General features: G+C 45.6%; 2 long non-coding RNA genes across 2 annotated transcripts; both read left to right on the top strand.

Moving 5' to 3' along the window:
• The first annotated feature begins 1,731 nt into the window (after positions 1-1,731).
• On the top strand, positions 1,732-2,821 carry LOC109774474 (uncharacterized). Its single transcript, XR_012204480.1, has 5 exons — positions 1,732-1,982; positions 2,104-2,185; positions 2,286-2,472; positions 2,553-2,598; positions 2,686-2,821. It is a non-coding gene; the product is annotated as an uncharacterized lncRNA (long non-coding RNA).
• Positions 2,822-2,899: 78 nt separating this feature from the next.
• LOC141042310 (uncharacterized) lies at positions 2,900-3,527 on the top strand. Its single transcript, XR_012204481.1, has 2 exons — positions 2,900-3,171; positions 3,290-3,527. It is a non-coding gene; the product is annotated as an uncharacterized lncRNA (long non-coding RNA).
• Positions 3,528-22,952: the final 19,425 nt, after the last annotated feature.

The following is a 22,952-nucleotide window of genomic DNA, read 5'->3' as shown; positions in this document are numbered from 1 at the left end:
TAGTTCCACGACGAACTCGTGCGCTGTATCCTCCGTATGGCCCTCCGCCTGTGGTGGAGTGGTTGGGGACGAAATGACGAGCGCTCTACCATGGCCGCCCCGGCCCCGGACGCCGCGTTTTCTACGACCACGGACCACAGCCCTTCCTCGGGCACTGGAGCCGGCCTCCGCAGGACGCGAGCATGGTGCCGAGGAGAAGCTCTTGCAGCGAAGATGGATGCACGAGCTCGACCCTTTCCCCTCGCCATAATGGCGGCAGATTTAGGGGAGAAGATAGAAGAAGGATGCGACGGTGGCTGGGAGATTGGAATGGGAAGAGGTGAATGAGCATCGCTCTCCGTGGCCCCCTCTTTATGGGGAAGGCGCGAGGGGGTGGCTCTTCAACTATTGTGAGGCGACCACCCAGTTTCGCCAATCCCGGGCCTCGCATTCTTTGCCAGGCGCACCACTCCAGCGACCGCCCCTCTTCACCAATCCATTGTCTCGCACGTGAATACACGCGGCAGAAGGGCGCAGTTAAAGAGAAAATTATGGCAGAATTGACAATTATCTTCTGTCACGCATGCCTGTGCATTGTTTGGGCCTAGCCCAACGACGCCTCGGATGCGTGTGTGGCCCAGGCCCGGGGGCTCCTGTTGGTGTATTAAGAATGGGGTTCTTAATACCCCAGACTTATGCACAGGCAGTAGCAGCCTTCCCGGCGGCAAGGGCTTGCCGGAGGATAATCAAAGACAAATCTAAGTCCAGATTAATGAAGAAACAAAGAAGATCTGAGAAGATTGAGATTACAAATATTGAAGATACAGCTCAAAAGCCCGGGAAGATCCTTGCCGGGGGAAATCGCCAAGATCCAAGACCAGCAAGCTCCGAGTCCGGCAAATATCCCACTACCTTGCCACCGCTCCACCTCATCGATCAGGTTGTCACTTGTCGATTATGTGTCGAGCGGGCAGGTAGTTAGGTGAAACTTGTCTGGTCACGTGGCAGCTCGCCTTTGAAGATACAGCTTTAATGACACCCATCCAAGTGATGTGTCAAAGGAATTGAAGGCAGATGGACGAACGACACAAAAGAAGAGACCAACCTTGCCGGAGAGCGCCATCCACAAGACACCCCACGGTGCATTAAATGCATTTGTCCTAACCCGTCAGAGTTAGGAATTTGGCACTGTAGCCACTATGTACAATGTATATTTACTATTTTACCATTATGGTGACCCCTTCTTTATCTTTATCTTTATCTTTACCACTAATAAAGCACTTATCGTTTCTGCCCTCACCGTCATTAAATTAGCTCTAAAAGTTGTAAACAATTACCCACCAATGCCATTGATAAGTGAAAAAACGTTTCGTTGTGGAATAAGAAAAGGCCAACCCAAAAACACATCCACCCCCACCTACCCCATCGTCTTCCTGCCCACCAGCCGCTCCCAGCCAATCGCCCCACCGCGCACCTCCTTGCGGCTGTGCCGCCGGCGATGTGCGGCGCTCCGGGCCACACGCCGCTAGCCTCCAGTAAAAAAAACACCCCAGAAAATAGTCGTTTGGTATATTCTATATTCACAGGACGGCGGACTTGGCGACGGGGACGGCGCGGGAACTCGCCAGCCAGGAGGCTCCCGGCGGAGCTTGGCGTCTCCCTGTAGAAGGAAGCGGCTGCGGCGGCGGTCGGAGAGGTGGTTCAGAGCTCGGGCGTCCATGGCGTTGGGGCTCCCATAGAGAAGAAACGAGGGAGGGACATGAGCAGAGAGAGGAAAAACAGAAGGAGGAGGGGGATAGGAAGGGGAGAGCAAGAGAAGAAAAGAGCAGAGAGAAGGGCCGGCGCTCATCTGCTGGCTCCGGCGAGCTGCGGCTGGGGTCCATTGGAGGAGCGGCTCGATGACGAGGAGATGAGGCGCGGCGCACGAGGGAAGGAGGAGGGGATCGACCCAAGGCGGGAGCTGTTGACGCACCAGCGCAGGGGTCACCATCTATCTTCGTCAGGTAAGCGCAGGCATTCGTCTCTCTGTCGTCGTTGCGGTGCTTGGGTCGTTCTCCAGTTTCTGTCCACAGTCATCACCAAGCTCGTGCCGCGCCAATGCTACTGGGTCCTGGATTGATTCAGGTCGTTCTGCGAACACTGACGAGGAGCATGTTATGTGGTGACCTCCGTTCTCTAACGTGGAGATACATAGATGGCGAACATGGTGAGGGGTAATTTTTTATCTTGCCAATTGAGCCGCAAGCAGTGCATCAAGAGGTGATCAGGTTCTATGGTTTTCTCTGTTTTGATTTTGGGATGTTCAGGTTCCAGGGTCATGATGGTTGTTTTACACTCATAAAGTTTTCCGGTTTTCCCTGACGTGTTCATGACATCTCCGCCCGGCCATCTTCAAGATCAACACGAAACTGCAAGACTTCCACAGGCCTGATGCTCCTCGATCACTAGCAATGCATGGCACGACCCGGATTTAATCTCCAATTTTGCGCTACTGTGGTTAGTCGTTCTCAACCTCCCCTTAATCTGAGAACCTACAAACACAGTCCTTTGCAATTTTCCATCTTCTAATGCAGTAGCCAGAAGTAAGGATCCCGGAAGCAAAAGGATGATTGGAGCAGGGTAATACAATCTTTTGTATGGAAAGGCAAATACGATCTTCCTCTTCTCACTGCATTGAAGATCTTCAATGCTTTTTGTATGGTTTAGGGAGAGCATGTGGAAGAATGCTATTATTATACATATTGGCTATGAGGACGAGGCGTTCAGTCTAAAATACGCGTGGATGTATCACATTTCTATTCTGGGCAGATAAGTTCTCTATAGATACCTTGCTTGCAGCTAATTTGGTTTGTTCAAGTATGTGATATGTTCATTCTATTTTTTCCTCATTCCCTGCTGCAGAATAGCATCAATTACTCATGAAATCATCTCCTAAATTAATTTGCTTCTAGCATTCTTAGTTTTCTGATCTAAGAAAAATTTCTTTATGTTTTGGTTGTGTGATTAAATTTTAACTTTTGTTGTCCACATGTCCCGTTATCAAATCATTTTCTTCTAATGGATTGTTCGCCTATCTGATGAATTCGACTAACATCAAGATTGAAGGGACTTTTCATGGACATGTTCTCCAACCAAATTTGGAATTGATTGATTCTGCAGCCAAGCTACACATATATGGAGACCGCTTCCACTGTAGGTGCTTTGGCGCTGTGTATTTGCTTGTTGTAGATGCTCTGCTTCCACTGTTTGCTGCTTTCGCGTGTAGCAATTGGGTGGTTTGTAGCTGCTGATGTAATCCAAGATGAAGCAGGCTCACATGTGGACACTGCTTCTCGCTGGTGGAAAACAATTAGCTGCAGAATTTAGCAACAGAAGACACGCGCGTGGCCTACGGAGAGAATAACACGCGCGGCATGGCCAAGGAAGAGAAACGCGAGCGGCTGTCGTGGCTCTTGGCGGACACGAACGTCGCTTTGCACCACCAGGGTGGTCTGCTTGCAGTTCCTACTCCAGGTTTATTGATAATGCTATTTTTTCATTCTAAACTCCGTTTAAATTTCAGTTCAAATTTATAGTTTAATGCTCTGTAGGGAGCACAGACATTGTGCTATATAATAATCATCTTTGATGTGTGTACTGGAACCACCGGATAAAAGTTGTTCTTTCATTTGAAGGATAGATTTCGTTTGATGGTTCAACATTAAATGTAGCTGGTACAATCGGATTTAGCAGACAAAATGGGTGACCAAGCATGGTGGTGTTGCACTTGCTTGCCTTGGCTATGAGGAGAAATTATGTAATGAAGTTAGTACTTTATAATGTACGCAGCCCATTGCCGTGCTTATATTTGCAGTAAACAAGTTAAAAAATCGGCGTGTGTTATGAAAAACGATGGAAGAAAACTTACTCCTTTTAACTATTGTACAAGTATATATTAATATTTTTTGAGGGAAAGTATATATTAATATCAGGTAGAGATAGGAGAGACACTTTCTATGTGAGAATAGTATTTTTTTTCAAGAACGACCCTCGGTACTTTTGAATAGATCATAACGTTGTAGGGTCCGGATGCTACTATGCGGTACTGGTGGGCGTTTTGGTGGACGAGAAAAACATAAACTAGCGGGTTTTTTTTAGCGAAACACAGAGTGTTATGCTTGCACATACTATTCTCATCAAATTAATAAATTGAGTACATAAATATATTTCTCCCGTTGCAACGCACGAGCATATGTGCTATCTCTACTTATATACCTATACCTATATCTATATCTATATATACTAATATTAATAATAAAGTCATTAGTGCTTCTGACGGCCTGTCACATAAATTGCCTGGGCCGGGTCACAAAGTAGGGACCTCCCATACTCTGCACGCTCGGAGAAGATGTAGCGCGCCTTTTGGGCCAGCCCACATGCAGGCGGCCTGTTTTTAATTTTCATTTTTTTACTTTTTCGTTTTTCCTCCTTTAAAAAGTTTGGTACTTCAAAAAGTCCCAAAGATAATTTTTAAATAAAGTTTTCAATAAATCATAAATGTTTGTGGATTCAAAAAAGTTCATATTTTTTTAAAATGTTCGCATATTCAAAAAAATATTCGCAATTTTTAAAACAAATGTTTGGGAAATCACAAAATGTGCATGATTTTTTAAAAGTTGGTGTATAGAAAAATGTTAAGAAAATTGAACAAAATGTTCGCCAAAATGTTATGGGTGATGCAGCAAAATGTTTTCATGGACTTTGAAGATTATGATTTTTTTTTCTCCCGTTGCAACGCACGGGCCCTTTTGCTAGTAGTCTATAAAAGGAGGACCATGGCTACCTTAACAAATGTCAAAACCCTGTCCATTCAACGCACGTAGCTGCATCTCCTGTGCACCTTGCCGGACGTGCGCTCCTTGTAGTTGGACTCACATACACAATCAATACACAAAGCAGGAGTAGGGTTTTACGCTTCGCAGCGGCCCGAACCTTGATAAACACCGAGCGTCTTCTGCTGACCCTGCTCTTTGTGCCTGTTGATCCCTCCAGTCGAACCGCAAAGGGATCGCCATGATCTCATAGATGGTCGTACGCACGGCAGGCCGTTTTACGGGACCTTTGCGGGACGGTTTTTCATCTCGATCCCATAAAATAACGGTTATTTTAGTGGAAGGAAAGATTTACGGGTTTTGCTAGAAGTGCTATGATACTACTGTCCGTTAACGCAATAAAAAATTGTACCGCAAATACTTGATGTAGTAATTCACATAACAAGAGATCCTCACAACCAGCTAAGCATGTAATGACTCACTGATATAATGTGTACTTAAACTATTTTTTATCCGGTCCGCTACTTTAACACTGATATAATGTGTACTTAAAACTTTTTTATCGTGTCCGCTACTTTAACTCGCATGCCAACAAAAGAGTTGCCGCTCCCAAGAGCAAAGTTATCATCCAGTGAGTCGGCGACGACACAGCATGACATGAGATGAATGCCCTTTTATTTTGCCCCACGCAAACAACCCATGTATAAGACTAGCCACAATGGATAGTAACATAGAGTAGTAACATGCCCATGTTACTACCTCTATAGTGGGGAGTAACATATGTGTGGTAACATGCAATACTTCATTTATTAGGCTATAAACTCATCTTGTCTTGATATGCGTGATGTTACTCATACTAGTAGTAACTAGCTATGCTACTACATGCCTCTCTTTCTTTATTTATTACTTGCCACATCATCTATTTTATCTAGATATATGTGATGTTACTATCTATATTACTCCCACTGTGGGTAGTCTAACAACAGGCAGCCCAGTCATGCGAACCACTGTACCGGAAGCAAGCGACCGATGATGGAAAAAACTCCTTTTCCAGCTCGCCCGCACACACAACAGCGAACGGGCCCTACACACAAACAGAGGTTGCCCCGACGCAAACGCACCGGCGTTGCGACTGCAACGCTTTCGATGGCCGGGAAGCATCGGCATGCATGCCGGTCCGTCCATTCGTGCACGGCGATGCCGTGAGCTCGCTCCCTCCCTCTCCCCTTTGTCCCGGGCCGTTCATGAGGAGCACGCACGCACGCACGCCCATCACGTTGGACCCCCATCCAACCCCCCGCCCGCACGTCTTTCCGTGCTGCGTTTCCGTTTTGTTTTACGCTCCTCGGGCCCGGATGGCGCCAGTTAACGCATGCTAATCGCCCGGGCGGCCGCTCCGCGCACCGACGAGCCTACCCGCCCAGACACACCGAAGAGGGCGGGGCCACCGCGTCAGCGCCAGCGACGCCAGGCGGGTCGGGCGCGCGACGCCGGGCGGGTTCCGTTAGTTAGCGCACAACGTGTCGGGGGCTCGCGCGCTCGTTTTGCTTAAATAGGCTTCACGTTTCCCACCACCCCGCCACGCCCCCGCGCCCTCGCGCGGTGCTGCTCTGGCTTAACCGTTTCCCTTTTACCCGCGGGGCACGGTGACAGCACGCGCGGGGCCGCGGCCGCGTGGGACCCGCGGGTCGGTGTCGTGTGGGGGCCGAGAAGCGGGTGCGTGAACGCTTCGTGGGGTTTTCTTCCTCGGGTGGGCGCACGGATCACGTGGCGTCACGAGCCCCCCCTGAATCCCCTCCCTCCCTTCCCTTCCCGTCCGATCACCAGGACACGTGGCGCGCACGTGCTCACGCGGCGCGGGTGAAGTAGGAGTACGGCCTACGGTCGGCTTCGGACTGGCGCTCCGACGCAGAGCCGAGCCGGGATGACAAACGGATCGGAGCCCGATTGGATAGTGCTCTTTATTTTGTTTTTATACTTTTTATTAAAAGAGTGACCCTAGACGGCGGTCAGCTGGCCCAAATTTTAAACTGATCGCACGCTAGTCGTCAGATTGTAACAAAAAAAAGCCAGTTCGAGCAAAAATTAATGATGGTTCCAGAAAAAAACTTCATCGGCAAAACTCTAGTAGTTGATTGTAGCAACAAAAAAGCCAGTTTCAAAAAAACATACGTTGATTCTAGCATAGACATAGCACCGGTTCCAGCACGGACGCACACTGGGTCCAACACCAAAAAATCGCAAAAAATCGCTGGTTCCAGCTCTCGGGGGTGCCTGTCGTAGCACCATGATGGCCGGTTGAATCACCTCAACCCCGTGATTGCCATCCCAACGGAGGATGTCGCGCGTCTCCAGCAACGGCTCTCGACATCCAGTCGCTAGTCGGTCGTTGTTGTGGTGGCTGTAGCACGGTGGTCGCCTCCATGTAGCTCCGGCCATCACTGATCGCAGCATCTCCGCACAACAAAGGGCTCACAAATGCCCAGAATCTTTGCAGCTCCCGGACTTTGAGGTTGTGGCTCCTTGCAAAAGGGCGGTTGCAGCTTTCAGGCTAGGTGGACGCATCATCTGATGAGTTCGCGGCAAAGGCAACGGTGGTATTTGGGGAGGCGTCGCTGGTGTTGTAGGAGGGAGGCGATGGGGAAGGAAAAGACGACGTGTGGTCGAGGCATGAGAGAAGACATAAGAGCATCTCTAGCAGACCCCGCAAAATCCCGACCCGCATAAGTCTTTTGCAGTTCGCGAAAAAGGTATATGCAGGCCGGCGCGGGCGAGGAGAGACTCAGACCCCGTATAATCAACCCGTAAAAAGGAATATTCTCCAAATATACCGAACAAACTCAGAGCTAGCTCTTTTTTTTAGTCGTCCTCTTCCTCGTGTCAATCCGGCGAACAGGCGGACGAGGAAAAACAAGAGGCGAGCGCGGCGCGGGCGGAGGCCGGGGCGAGCGCGGCGCGCGCAGAGGCTAGGGCTGCCGGGGCGGCGCGAGCCGCGGCGGGATCCAACGGCCGGCGCATCGAGCTAGCTAGCTAGCTCTGTTCGAATGGATTGAGCTGCTAGCTAGCTCCGTTCGAATGGATTGAGCTAGCTAGCTAGCTCCATTCAAGGGCCGCGGAGCCACGGGCGAGCGCGGCGGCCGGGACGGAGGGCCGGCCGGCTATCGGACGGCCGGCGGGCGAGCGCGGTGGCTGGGGCGGACGGGCGAGCTTCATGGCGTTGGCTGGAGCAAAGATTCCTTAACCGCCAACGTTGACCGGTATGCAGGGCCATGATAAAGTTGCCCTCAAAACTGTATATATGAGGGTTTCGCGTTTGCAGGGCCCCTTAAAAATTTTTAAGGGTCGAACGATTTTGCGGGGTCTGTTCGGGCTTGTTTTTTCGACTGGAACTGCAAAAAACGGTTATTTTGCGGGTTTGCCCATTTATACGGGGTCTGCTAGAGATGCTCTAAGGGCGAGGGAAGGAAAGCGGTCGAGTGGGGTTCACTAGGGGGACGTGCCCCGCGACGGGATTGATTGCGGCGTGAAACGGGAAGGGCCATGGCTAGCGCGAGGTGACGAGCCGAGCTTTCAGCCACTTGGCCGATTAGAATCGTTCACCTTTTAAAAATAAAATGTCAATATAAATGTCAGTGAATATGAATACGGATCAGATGTTACTAGAATACGGATACATATAGGATGATGCAAGTAACAACGACATATATTAGTAGTTAACAGAAATAAGTCAATAGCTATATGACACAAAATAATCAACTTACAATGATAGGCATGTTTATACATAAATATTACTATAATACATAATAAGTCCAAAGGTTAACCATACACAAAGTAAACTTGATAACTTATTAGGCTTTTATGTTGGATAATTAACATATTTGGGCTAGAGTTGCTTAAATTAGCTCACGAAATTATATTCGAATGCAGATAAATCCACTTCCATATCCATATTTGTGTTAAAATCACGTACCATATTTGTTTTTGTATCCGTAAAATAAACCTGGATATCTTTCATTTCCATTTCCATCATAGTTGAAATGCAAATATGAATATCAGATATTTCGAATTATCCGCTGCAACTTTCCACCATAGGTGCACATGATTTCCAATCGCACTTACCTTATACTACTACTGGTTATATCATTTTTCATTGAGCATGCCAAAAGTGTGCATAATTTTAGCTAAATGCCAATGATTTAAAGTCAGATTTTTTTAGCTATTTCAAGTGAACACCCTCAGGCACGCATGATCCCACAGCGAATCCTAAAGTGTTCGCTTCCACGCAACCCTCCAAGCGAATTGCGGGCTGATGGCATAAAGGGTTCGCTTGGTATGGCAATCTGAACTAACAAATACCGGATGACTATTTGTATTTTTATAGCATGACAATTTCCACCTTTTTCCATTGATGTAGCATGAAAATTCCCTTCAGCCAGCATGGCAAACCCCGATCATGACAATTTTCACAATGTTTCTCTTTTTAGGCTGGCAATTCTCTATGCTGCAATCATGGGAGATATGTGAAAACGCATGGCAGTTACTCTGCCGTAGCATGACAATTTTCTGACAATCTTTTTATACACCATGACAAATTTTACTTTAGAACACGACACGTCGTTGTACAACAGCATGCCACATTTATCTGTTTTCGCATGACAATTGTGGAGCGTTCACGTGGAGTTGTTTTTTTTAGCAAACGAAACGGCTCGTTTGTTCCTACTTGGCTGGGGGAAATGATAGTTCGCTCGGGTGACTTTGCTGAGGGAGTGTCAACGCGTTATTTGGGTCCTAATTTGATAAAATTGTCGTATTTTTATAGAAGATGGAGAACAATTTACAAGATACTTGTATTGGATGTAGGCATTCAATCACAAGAAAATCACCCCTACCAACACCCTTAAAAAAATACTTGAGAACCAACATGTGTTTATGGTTAGGAGAGCAGTGGTACTCCCAACCCATCAGGGATCAAAGCTCAGGTTTGATGCTTTGATGTTCCATGAAGGTAAAATGTTTTTAGTGGGAGCCAACATTCCCCTTGATAGCGAGGTGTGTGCTAGGACTTATGAGTGCATATAATTTTCTATTTTTATGTGGTGAGCCAAGTGAGATGATACATTATTCAATGAATACATACCTCACACATGAGGCTATATTAATTGTGTATATGCAAGTTATGCAAATTAAAGCAGGATCATATTAAAGCAGGATCATACTTAGTTATCTAGGCTGCTTTAGGTTATTCACCAATAACCCTTTAATACCTTCACTAAGAAAATCACTTAGTTTATATGTCACCAATGACCCTTTTATGGATTCCCTAAAAAAATCATATAATATCTTAACTTAAAGCTGCATTAGTTTATAGGTTGCTCACCCATTCAGGTGCCTAGAGCCAAATCAATGCTCACATGGTCAGGAGATTTTATCGTATGCTTTTAAGCTTGTTTGGTCAAAATGTTGATCATATTTAGCTCACATGATTATCGAAAACAAGAATATCAAGGAATTAACTACCTAGCATCTCAAAGGAATATATTTCACGCTCACTAACATTGATTTCAGCCGACTGAATTCTTCTATTCTACCTACAATGTAGTGTAATTCACAACGGTTTAGCACCTATACAGGACCCGTACTACATGGAACACAACACGACCCAATTGTTTGCACTTCTCATTTTGCCTAAGCATTTTAGACGACAATACTTTGGATTGCAAAAAATGTTTTAAGGAAAAACATAGTGTTTTAGGAAAAATGTATAGGCTCCCACCTAGTGGCCGCAAAAACATGCTACTCCGTAAAACCTTCTAACGGGTAAAAACGGAGAGCCAACTAGCTACATTCTCAATAGCAATGTTGAAAGATGAGATATATAACAAGCGCATGATATCTCTCCGGATAGTTCTGAGAGCATTTGTGAACTCCCTCATCCTCAACCCTACCTTCCTCTATGGCTAACGACACCCTTAATTCCTTCGCCGCATATTACAACCCCTTTCCTTATCGTTTGTTGCCGCTTTATTGAACCACCCATAAATCGCCACTATCACACCTTATGACACAACACAACCCAATTACCCGTACTTTTCATTTCTCCTAAGATTTCAAGATGTTAATATTTTGGATTGTAAAACTAGTTTTTACGAAAAATATTATATTTCAGGAAAGCTGCATCCTGCCCACCTAGTGGCTACCGCTTGATGCAACTCCATAGAAAATATCTAAGTGGTAGAAGAAGAACCGAGTAGCTACACTTTAAATAGGGATGTCAAAAAATGTGATATATATGACTCACATGATATCTCACCCGTTAGCTCTCGAGCATTCATGAACTCATTCGGTACCCCCCTCCCTCTACTGCTTTTGGTAGCCCCATCACCTTCACCACCTACTGTCACCTATTCTCTGCCGCTTGTCGTTGCCTCATGAAACTAGCCACAGTCTCCATTATCACACCTTCTTTCATCATCCTCATCCTATCTCCCACCATCATCACTCACCGCTCTCCAGGAAACCCACATCTCGCGACTTTGCCACATGTCGTCGTCAATTGGTGGTGAACCTTTATTGACTTGATGAATCCTGGCTCTACAACCAATAATGAAGAAGAGCGTTCTCGCCCAGGTGAAGATAAACGTGCTTGTTGTCCGCCTCTCAACATGGAGAAAAGGTGGTGCTAGCACAAGGATGCATTTGGCAATACGAGCGAGTAAGAGCTTTTATTTTGAACATTCATTGCATAACGAGTATTTGTATGTGCATATTCTCTTACCATCCTTGATCTGTTGACTTTAACCTTATAATTTTGTGCAAAGTTTTTAAAAGGAATTAGTAATTAAACATACAAGAAAGTTAATAAATGATTGGGCAAACAAAGTCTTCACTAATCTTCAAGTGGGAGATGGGAGGTCATGGTTCATCCACACCTTCCATATGTCTCGTGTGGTTCATCCACACCGAGTGGAGGAGACATGGTAGCAAGATGATGATACCCCCTAACATCAATCATTCACTCCTAATTTGGAGATGAACATTGCATGATTTTCCTCCTCTAATAGCACTCCGCGCATGCAAAATTACTAATTCTTGCCTCCGCCACTCTCCACACCTTGTGTCTATTTTTTTCACCCTTCAAAAGTATGACAAGTGGAAGATCGTTTGCAATAAATTAACTTAACCACATCCACATGAGCTAACCAACATCCAGTTGAGTAAGGGTAAAACTCCTAAATTCCAATACAATTTTTCAAACAACAAGACCTTTCTATTAGTTTTGCTGCAAGCCTTGTTTGCAACCTCTCCCCCAGGGTCAAAATTACCATATCTATGCGAATATTATGCTTTTTATTAACATGGATTAGTGAGATAAGAAAGCAGCCTCTCCATTTTAGTTTATAAAAGAATCGATTTTTAAGTGTTTTCAATTTACGGATTGCCCTCCAATTTCTCATTCTAGCAAACTTTCTTTTGACCGGGTTGCGGTGTATGTGAAACTTGCATAACCATCTTGTTGTACGAACTTGGAGACGCCATATTGATATAGATGGAATTGAAACCCGCATGATGGTGAAATCTTCTAAATCCTTTTTCCCTTCTCCTATGACCTAGTGACCGGGGTGATGACCAATCTACCTTCTTCCCCTGCGAGATTGCAGGTCCCCTCTCCCTTCGTCTGTTGCTCCGGCGACGGGAGGAGGAGGGCCCCAGGGTTTTTGTCCACTTGTGGTAGAGTTAGAGATACATTTAGATTTCATCTTCAATCGACGATGGTGAGACAATGGCGTCGCCATGGGCGTGGAATAAGTTCACCCTGACTTGTCCTTGTTTTGTTGATGCTTCCTAATATCACCGGCAGGTGGAGGATGGTGTGTCTGTTGGGTAACGTAGTAATTTCAAAAAAATTCCTACGCACACGCAAGATCATGGTGATGCATAGCAACGAGAGGGGAGAGTGTTGTCCACGTACCCTCGTAGACCGACAGCGGAAGCGTTATCACAACGCGGTTGATGTAGTCGAACGTCTTCACGATCCGACCGATCAAGTACCGAACGCACGGCACCTCCGAAGTTCTACACACGTTCAGCTCGATGACGTCCTCGAACTCCGATCCAGCCGAGTGTTGAGGGAGAGTTTCGTCAGCACGACGGCGTGGTGACGATGATGATGTTCCACCGACGCAGGGCTTCGCCTAAGCTTCGCGACGGTATTATCGAGGTGTAATCTGGTGGAGGGGGGCACCGCACACGGCTAAAATATCGTATGTCAAGTGTGTTCTTAGGTGCTCCCCTGCCCCCGTATATAAAGGAGCAAGGGGGAGGCCGGCTGCCTATGGGGCGCGCCAAGGAGAGGGGGGGAGTCCTCCTCCTAGTAGGAGTAGGACTCCCCTTTCCTAGTCCTACTAGGAAAAGAAGGGGGGAAGGAAAGAGAGGGAGAGGGACAGGGAAAGGGGGCTGCGCCCCCCTCTCCTAGTCCAACTAGGACTCCTCTGGGAGGGGGCGCACCACCTCCTGGCTGCTGCCCTCTCTCTCCCCTCAAGGCCCACTAAGGCCCAATACTTCCCCGGGGGGTTCCGGTAACCCTCCGGCACTCCGGTTTAATCCGAAACTTCTCCGGAACACTTCCGGTGTCCGAATATAGTCGTCCAATATATCAATCTTTACGTCTCGACCATTTCGAGACTCCTCGTCATGTCCGTGATCACATCCGGGACTCCGAACAACCTTCGGTACATCAAATCATATAAACTCATAATAAAACTGTCATCATAACTTTAAGCGTGCGGACCCTTTGGGTTCGAGAACTATGTAGACATGACCGAGACACCTCTCCGGTCAATAACCAATAGCGGGACCTGGATGCCCGTATTGGCTCCTACATATTCTACGAAGATCTTTATCGGTCAGACCGCATAACAACATACGTTGTTCCCTTTGTCATCGGTATGTTACTTGCCCGAGATTCGATCGTCGGTATCTCGATACCTAGTTCAATCTCGTTACCGGCAAGTCTCTTTACTCGTTCCGTAATACATCATCCCGCAACTAACTCATTAGTCACAATGCTTGCAAGGCTTATAGTGACGTGCATTACCGAGTGGGCCCTGAGATACCTCTCCGACAATCGGAGTGACAAATCCTAATCTCGAAATACGCCAACCCAACAAGTACCTTTGGAGACACCTGTAGAGCACCTTTATAATCACCCAGTTACGTTGTGACGTTTGGTAGCACATAAAGTGTTCCTCCGGTAAACGGGAGTTGCATAATCTCATAGTCATAGGAACATGTATAAGTCATGAAGAAAGCAATAGCAACATACTAAACGATCGGGTGCTAAGCTAATGTAATGGGTCATGTCAATCACGTCATTCTCCTAATGAGGTGATCCCGTTAATCAAATGACAACTCATGTCTATGGCTAGGAAACATAACCATCTTTGATTAACGAACTAGTCAAGTAGAGGCATACTAGTGACACTTTGTTTGTCTATGTATTCACACATGTATTATGTTTCCGGTTAATACAATTCTAGCATGAATAATAAACATTTATCATGATATAAGGAAATATATAATACTTTATTATTGCCTCTAGGGCATATTTCCTTCAGTCTCCCACTTGCACTAGAGTCAATAATCTAGATTACATAGTAATGATTCTTACACCCATGGAGTCTTGGTGCTGATCATGTTTTGCTCGTGGAAGAGGCTTAGTCAACGGATCTGCTACATTCAGATCCGTATGTATCTTGCAAATTTCTATGTCTCCCACCTGGACTAAATCCCGGATGGAATTGAAGCGTCTTCTGATGTGCTTGGTTCTCTTGTGAAATCTGGATTCCTTTGCTAAGGCAATTGCACCAGTATTATCACAAAAGATTTTCATTGGTCCCGATGTACTAGGTACGACACCTAGATCGGTTATGAACTCCTTCATCCAGACTCCTTCATTCGCTGCTTCCGAAGCAGCTATGTATTCCGCTTCACACGTAGATCCCGCCACGATACTTTGCTTGGAACTGCACCAACTGACAGCTCCACCGTTCAATGTAAATACGTATCCGGTTTGCGATTTCGAATCGTCCAGATCAGTGTCAAAGCTTGCATCAACGTAACCATTTACGATGAGCTCTTTGTCACCTCCATATACGAGAAACATATCCTTAGTCCTTTTCAGGTATTTCAGGATGTTCTTGACCGCTGTCCAGTGATCCACTCCTGGATTACTTTGGTACCTCCCTGCTAAACTTATAGCCAGGGACACATCAGGTCTGGTACACAGCATTGCATACATGATAGAGCCTATGGCTGAAGCATAGGGAACATCTTTCATCTTCTCTCTATCTTCTGCAGTGGTCGGGCATTGAGTCTTACTCAATCTCACACCTTGTAGTACAGGCAAGAACCTTGATCTATTTTGAACTTCTTCAAAACTTTGTCAAGGTATGTGCTTTGTGAAAGTCCAATTAAGCGCCTTGATCTATCTCTATAGATCTTAATGCCTAATATATATGCAGCTTCACCGAGGTCTTTCATTGAAAAACTCTTATTCAAGTATCCCTTTATGCTATCCAGAAATTCAATATCATTTCCAATCAGTAATATGTCATCCACATATAATATCAGAAATGCTATCGAGCTCCCACTCACTTTCTTGTAAATACAGGCTTCTCCAAAAGTCTGTATAAAACCAAATGCTTTGATCACACTATCAAAGCGTTTATTCCAACTCCGAGAGGCTTGCACCAGTCCATAAATGGATCGCTGGAGCTTGCACACTTTGTTAGCTCCCTTTGGATCGACAAAACCTTCCGGTTGTATCATATACAACTCTTCTTCCAGAAATCCATTCAGGAACGCAGTTTTGACATCCATTTGCCAAATTTCATAATCATAAAATGCGGCAATTGCTAACATGATTCGGACAGACTTAAGCATCGCTACGGGTGAGAAGGTCTCATCGTAGTCAATTCCTTGAACTTGTCGAAAACCTTTCGCAACAAGTCGAGCTTTATAGATAGTAACATTACCATCAGCGTCAGTCTTTTTCTTGAAGATCCATTTATTTTCAATGGCTTGCCGACCATCGGGCAAGTCAACCAAAGTCCATACTTTGTTCTCATACATGGACCCCATCTCGGATTTCATGGCTTCAAGCCATTTTTCGGAATCTGGGCTCACCATCGCTTCTTCATAGTTCGTAGGTTCGCCATGGTCTAGTAACATGACCTCCAGAACAGGATTACCGTACCACTCTGGTGCGGATCTTGATCTAGTTGACCTACGAAGTTCAGTAATAACTTGATCTGAAGTTTCATGATCATTATCATTAACTTCCTCACTACTTGGTGTAGGTATCGCAGAAACTGATCTCTGCGATGATCTACTTTCCAATAAGGGAGCAGGTACAGTTACCTCATCAAGTTCTACTTTCCTCCCACTCACATCTTTCGAGAGAAACTCCTTCTCCAGAAAGGATCCATTTCTAGCAACAAATATCTTGCCTTCGGATCTGTGATAGAAGGTGTACCCAACGGTCTTCTTTGGGTATCCTATGAAGACACATTTCTCCGATTTAGGCTCGAGCTTATCAGGTTGAAGTTTCTTCACATAAGCATCGCAACCCCAAACTTTAAGATACGACAACTTTGGTTTCTTGCCAAACCATAGTTCAAAAGGCGTCGTCTCAACGGATTTCGATGGTGTCCTATTTAGAGTGAATGCAGCCGTCTCTAAAGCATAACCCCAAAACGATAGCGGTAAATCAGTAAGAGACATCATAGATCGCACCATATCTAGTAAAGTGCGATTACGACGTTCAGACACACCATTACGCTGTGGTGTTCCGGGTGGCGTGAGTTGCGAAACTATTCCGCATTGTTTCAAATGTAGACCAAACTCGTAACTCAAATATTCTCCTCCACGATCAGATCGTAGGAATTTTATTTTCTTGTTACGATGATTTTCAACTTCACTCTGAAATTCTTTGAACTTTTCAAATGTTTCAGACTTATGTTTCATTAAGTAGATATACCCATATCTGCCCAAATCATCTGTGAAGGTGAGAAAATAACGATATCCGCCACGAGCTTCAATATTCATCGGACCACATACATCTGTATGTATGATTTCCAACAAATCTGTTGCTCTCTCCATAGTTCCGGAGAACGGTGTTTTGGTCATCTTGCCCATAAGGCACGGTTCGCAAGTACCAACTGATTCAAAATCAAGTGATTCCAAAATTCCATCAGTATGGAGTTTCTTCATGCGCTTTACACCGATATGACCCAAACGGCAGTGCCACAAATAAGTTGCACTGTCATTATTAACTCTGCATCTTTTGGCTTCAATATTATGAATATGTGTATCACTACTATCGAGATTCACTAAAAATAGACCACTCTTCAAGGGTGCATGACCATAAAAGATATTATTCATATAAATAGAACAACCATTATTCTCTGATTTAAATGAATAACCGTCTCGCATTAAACAAGATCCAGATATAATGTTCATGCTCAACGCTGGCACCAAATAACAATTATTTAGGTCTAAAACTAATCCCGAAGGTAGATGTAGAGGTAGCGTGCCGACGGCGATCACATCGACTTTGGAACCATTTCCCACGCGCATCGCCACCTCGTCCTTAGCTAAACTTCGCTTAATCCGTAGCCCCTGTTTTGAGTTGCAAATATTAGCAACAGAACCAGTATCAAATACCCAGGTGCTACTGCGAGTATTAGTAAGGTACACATCAATAACATGTATATCACATATACCTTTGTTAACCTTGCCATCCTTCTTATCCGCCAAATACTTGGGGCAGTTCCGCTTCCAGTGGCCAGTCTGCTTACAGTAGAAGCACTCAGTTTCAGGCTTAGGTCCAGACTTGGATTTCTTCTCCTGAACAGCAACTTGCTTGCTATTCTTCTTGAAGTTCCCTTTCTTCTTCCCTTTGCCCTTTTTCTTGAAACTAGTGGTTTTACTGACCATCAACACTTGATGCTCCTTTTTGATTTCTACCTCCGCTGCCTTTAGCATTGCGAAGAGCTCGGGAATCGTCTTATCCATCCCTTGCATGTTATAGTTCATCACGAAGCTCTTGTAGCTTGGTGGCAGTGATTGAAGAATTCTGTCAATGACGCAATCATCCGGAAATTGAACTCCCAGTTGAATCAAGTGATTATTATACCCAGACATTCTGAGTATATGCTCACTGACAGAACTATTCTCTTCCATCTTGCAGCTATAGAACTTATTGGAGACTTCATATCTCTCAATCTGGGCATTTGCTTGAAATATTAACTTCAACTCCTGGAACATCTCATATGCTCCATGACGTTCAAAACGTCGTTGAAGTCCCGGTTCTAAGCCGTAAAGCATGGCACACTGAACTATTGAGTAGTCATCAGCTTTGCTTTGCCAGACGTTCATAACTTCTGGTGTAGCTCTTGCAGGAGGCCTGGCACCTAGCGGTGCTTCCAGGACGTAATTCTTCTGTGCAGCAATGAGGATAATCCTCAAGTTACGGACCCAGTCCGTGTAATTGCTACCATCATCTTTCAACTTAGCTTTCTCAAGGAACGCATTAAAATTCAACGGAACAACAGCACGGGCCATATATCTACAATTAACATAGACAAGCAAGATACTATCAGGTACTAAGTTCATGATAAATTTAAGTTTAATTAATCATATTACTTAAGAACTCCCACTTAGATAGACATCTCTCTAATCATCTAAGTGATTACGTGATCCAAAGCAACTAAACCATGACCGATTAACACGTGAGATGGAGTAGTTTCAATGGTGAACATCACTATGTTGATCATATCTACTATATGATTCACGCTCGACCTTTCGGTCTCTGTGTTCCGAGGCCATATCTGTACATATGCTAGGCTCGTCAAGTTTAACCTGAGTACTCCGCGTGTGCAACTGTTTTGCACCCATTGTATTTGAACGTAGAGCCTATCACACCCGATTAACACGTGGTGTCTCAGCACGAAGAACTTTTGCAACGGTGCATACTCAGGGAGAACACTTTTATCTTGAAATTTTAGTGAGAGATCATCTTATAATGCTACCGTCAAACAAAGCAAGATAAGATGCATAAAGGATTAACATCACATGCAATCAATATAAGTGATATGATATGGCCATCATCATCTTGTGCTTGTGATCTCCATCTCCGAAGCACCGTGCTTGTGATCTCCATCTCCGAAGCACCGTCATGATCACCATCGTCACCGGCGCGACACCTTGATCTCCATCATAGCATCATTGTCGTCTCGCCAACTTATTGCTTTTACGACTATCGCTACCGCTTAGTGATAAAGTAAAACTATTACATGGCGATTGCATCTCATACAATAAAGCGACAACCATATGGCTCCTGCCAGTTGCCGATAACTCGGTTACAAAACATGATCATCTCATACAACACATTATATCACATCATGTCTTGACCATATCACATCACAGTATGCCCTGCAAAAACAAGTTAGACGTCCTCTACTTTGTTGTTGCAAGTTTTACGTGGCTGCTACGGGCTTAGCAAGAACTGTTCTTACCTACGCATCAAAACCACAACGATAGTTTGTCAAGTTGGTGCTGTTTTAACCTTCGCAAGGACCGGGCGTAGCCACACTCGGTTCAACTAAAGTGAGAGAGACAGACACCCGCCAGTCACCTTTAAGCAACGAGTGCTCCGAACGGTGAAACCAGTCTCGCGTAAGCGTACGCGTAATGTCGGTCCGGGCCGCTTCATCTCACAATACCGCTGAACCAAAGTATGACATGCTGGTAAGCAGTATGACTTATATCGCCCACAACTCACTTGTGTTCTACTCGTGCATAGCATCAACGCATAAAACCAGGCTCTGATACCACTGTTGGGTAACGTAGTAATTTCAAAATTTTTCCTACGCACACGCAAGATCATGGTGATGCATAGCAACGAGAGGGGAGAGTGTTGTCCACGTACCCTCGTAGACCGATAGCGGAAGCGTTATCACAACGCGGTTGATGTAGTCGAACGTCTTCACGATCCGACCGATCAAGTACCGAACGCACGGCACCTCCGAAGTTCTACACACGTTCAGCTCGATGACGTCCCTCGAACTCCGATCCAGCCGAGTGTTGAGGGAGAGTTTCGTCAGCACGACGGCGTGGTGACGATGATGATGTTCCACCGACGCAGGGCTTCGCCTAAGCTTCGCGACGGTATTATCGAGGTGTAATCTGGTGGAGGGGGGCACCGCACACGGCTAAAATATCGTATGTCAAGTGTATTCTTAGGTGCTCCCCTGCCCCCGTATATAAAGGAGCAAGGGGGAGGCCGGCTGCCTATGGGGCGCACCAAGGAGAGGGGGGGAGTCCTCCTCCTAGTAGGAGTAGGACTCCCCTTTCCTAGTCCTACTAGGAAAAGAAGGGGGGAAGGAAAGAGAGGGAGAGGGAGAGGGAAAGGGGGCTGCGCCCCCCTCTCCTAGTCCAACTAGGACTCCTCTGGGAGGGAGCGCACCACCTCCTGGCTGCTGCCCTCTCTCTCCCCTCAAGGCCCACTAAGGCCCAATACTTCCCCGGGGGGTTCCGGTAACCCTCCGGCACTCCGGTTTAATCCGAAACTTCTCCGGAACACTTCCGGTGTCCGAATATAGTCGTCCAATATATCAATCTTTACGTCTCGACCATTTCTAGACTCCTCGTCATGTCCGTGATCACATCCGGGACTCCGAATAACCTTTGGTACATCAAATCATATAAACTCATAATAAAACTGTCATCGTAACTTTAAGCGTGCGGACCCTTTGGGTTCGAGAACTATGTAGACATGACCGAGACACCTCTCCGGTCAATAACCAATAGCGGGACCTGGATGCCCATATTGGCTCCTACATATTCTACGAAGATCTTTATCGGTCAGACCGCATAACAACATACGTTGTTCCCTTTGTCATCGGTATGTTACTTGCCCGAGATTCGATCGTCGGTATCTCGATACCTAGTTCAATCTCGTTACCGGCAAGTCTCTTTACTCGTTCCGTAATACATCATCCCGCAACTAACTCATTAGTTACAATGCTTGCAAGGCTTATAGTGATGTGCATTACCGAGTGGGCCCTGAGATACCTCTCCGACAATCGGAGTGACAAATCCTAATCTCGAAATACGCCAACCCAACAAGTACCTTTGGAGACACCTGTAGAGCACCTTTATAATCACCCAGTTACGTTGTGACGTTTGGTAGCACACAAAGTGTTCCTCCGGTAAACGGGAGTTGCATAATCTCATAGTCATAGGAACATGTATAAGTCATGAAGAAAGCAATAGCAACATACTAAACGATCGGGTGCTAAGCTAATGTAATGGGTCATGTCAATCACGTCATTCTCCTAATGAGGTGATCCCGTTAATCAAATGACAACTCATGTCTATGGCTAGGAAACATAACCATCTTTGATTAACGAACTAGTCAAGTAGAGGCATACTAGTGACACTTTGTTTGTCTATGTATTCACACATGTATTATGTTTCCGGTTAATACAATTCTAGCATGAATAATAAACATTTATCATGATATAAGGAAATATATATAATACTTTATTATTGCCTCTAGGGCATATTTCCTTCAGTGTCACCATATATGTTCTTTCAAGTCTAATTTTTTTCTTCTGTAGGTTTGCTTCGGCGACATTGCCTTGTGGAGCAGACAACGTGGTTATGTGTATTAGTCCCTCACCTCCAGTTCTGACTGACGATGGTTGGTCAGTCTAGACCTTGTTGAAGATCGTGTGAGATTTGTGTTCCCCAACTCCGTCTACCTGACCTGTGGCATTCTACCGGCCTCTCTAGCAGTTTCTTTTTTTCGAAATGAAGATTTGCTTACTCCCCCCTTCTGAAATATTTGAAATTATAGTTTTGTCCTAAGTCAAACTTCACTAAGTTTGATCAAGCTTATATAAAAACATAACAACATTATAAACATCAATACTTCATTAGATTCATTTTGTTCGACATATATTTTGATATTGTAAATCTCAGCAGATTTTTCTATCCACTTGGTCAAACGTTAAAAAGTTTGACTTATGATAAAACTAGAACTTTGATTATTTTCGAATGGAGGGAGTAGATCGTAAATGTGGGCGTCTTTTGGTCTACATCAAGGTCTTCATCGAAAAAGGCTTCCACCCTGATTTATATATAAAGCATCGACCACCAAGCAATATCGATACAAACACACTCCGGTACAGTACACAACACACATACCCAAGGCAAGATGCAAAGGTGTCGGGCACCGCCACACCATCCAAAACGACTATTAAGCAAACTACAGATGCACGAAGAAGAACCGCTTGGAGCTGACGAGACGACCACCATGAGCAATCCACCAAAGAGAGGTGAGACGGATAACGAAGTGCGATGGCTCCAAGACGAAGCCTCCAAGAAGGGCATGACCATGGATAGACCCCATCGCCCGATCTCGCAGATCAAGTTTTCACCCGGAGCACCACAAAAGGAGCGGGGACACTACGATGGAGCCTCCAGGAAGGAAACGACGTCCGCGGACACTACCGCCGCCAGCCAGTACAAGGACTGGGAAAGTGATGTACCCCAGCGCTCACCCTTCGTCAGCCCGCCCGCAGCAGAGCCGCGCGATCCGCCCACGACCATCGCGCCTCCCACCGCGAGGGCCGCCGCCCTGCACCCAGACCACCGCCTATACAAGCTACTTTATAGGCGACAACAAGCTTTGCTCATGGCACGTCGCCGGCGGATGTGGGAGGAAGAATATTTCAACGCCCCAGATATACTTTTTAATTTCTATAAGGAAGCATGTGCTACTTAATACATGCCTTTTTTGCCAAGAAAAACCCATCATGCTGGTGAAGGTTCTATAAAAAGAATGTTTGATCCACTGAGGATAGCTTAGTACGATCGGTTTATATAGTAAATGATAACAGAACATAATTATTTCGCTAATCATTATAATTAATTCTCTCGTGTTAAAAAATAAACAGAACGAAAGCGCGCATAAACCCGTCCGTCGGCTACACTCGAGCCGAGCGACGCGAGCACACACGCAAAAGCGAACTCAGCACACTGGGCTCGGCTCGAGATCCCAGTAGAAAAGGAAAGGAGGCAGCCCTCGTCCACCCC

The sequence above is a fragment of the Aegilops tauschii genome, chromosome 3, assembly GCF_002575655.3.
Source record: "Aegilops tauschii subsp. strangulata cultivar AL8/78 chromosome 3, Aet v6.0, whole genome shotgun sequence".
Taxonomy (NCBI): domain Eukaryota; kingdom Viridiplantae; phylum Streptophyta; class Magnoliopsida; order Poales; family Poaceae; genus Aegilops; species Aegilops tauschii.
The sequence above is the reverse complement of the archived record's forward strand: the minus strand, read 5'-3'. Positions and strand labels throughout refer to the sequence as shown.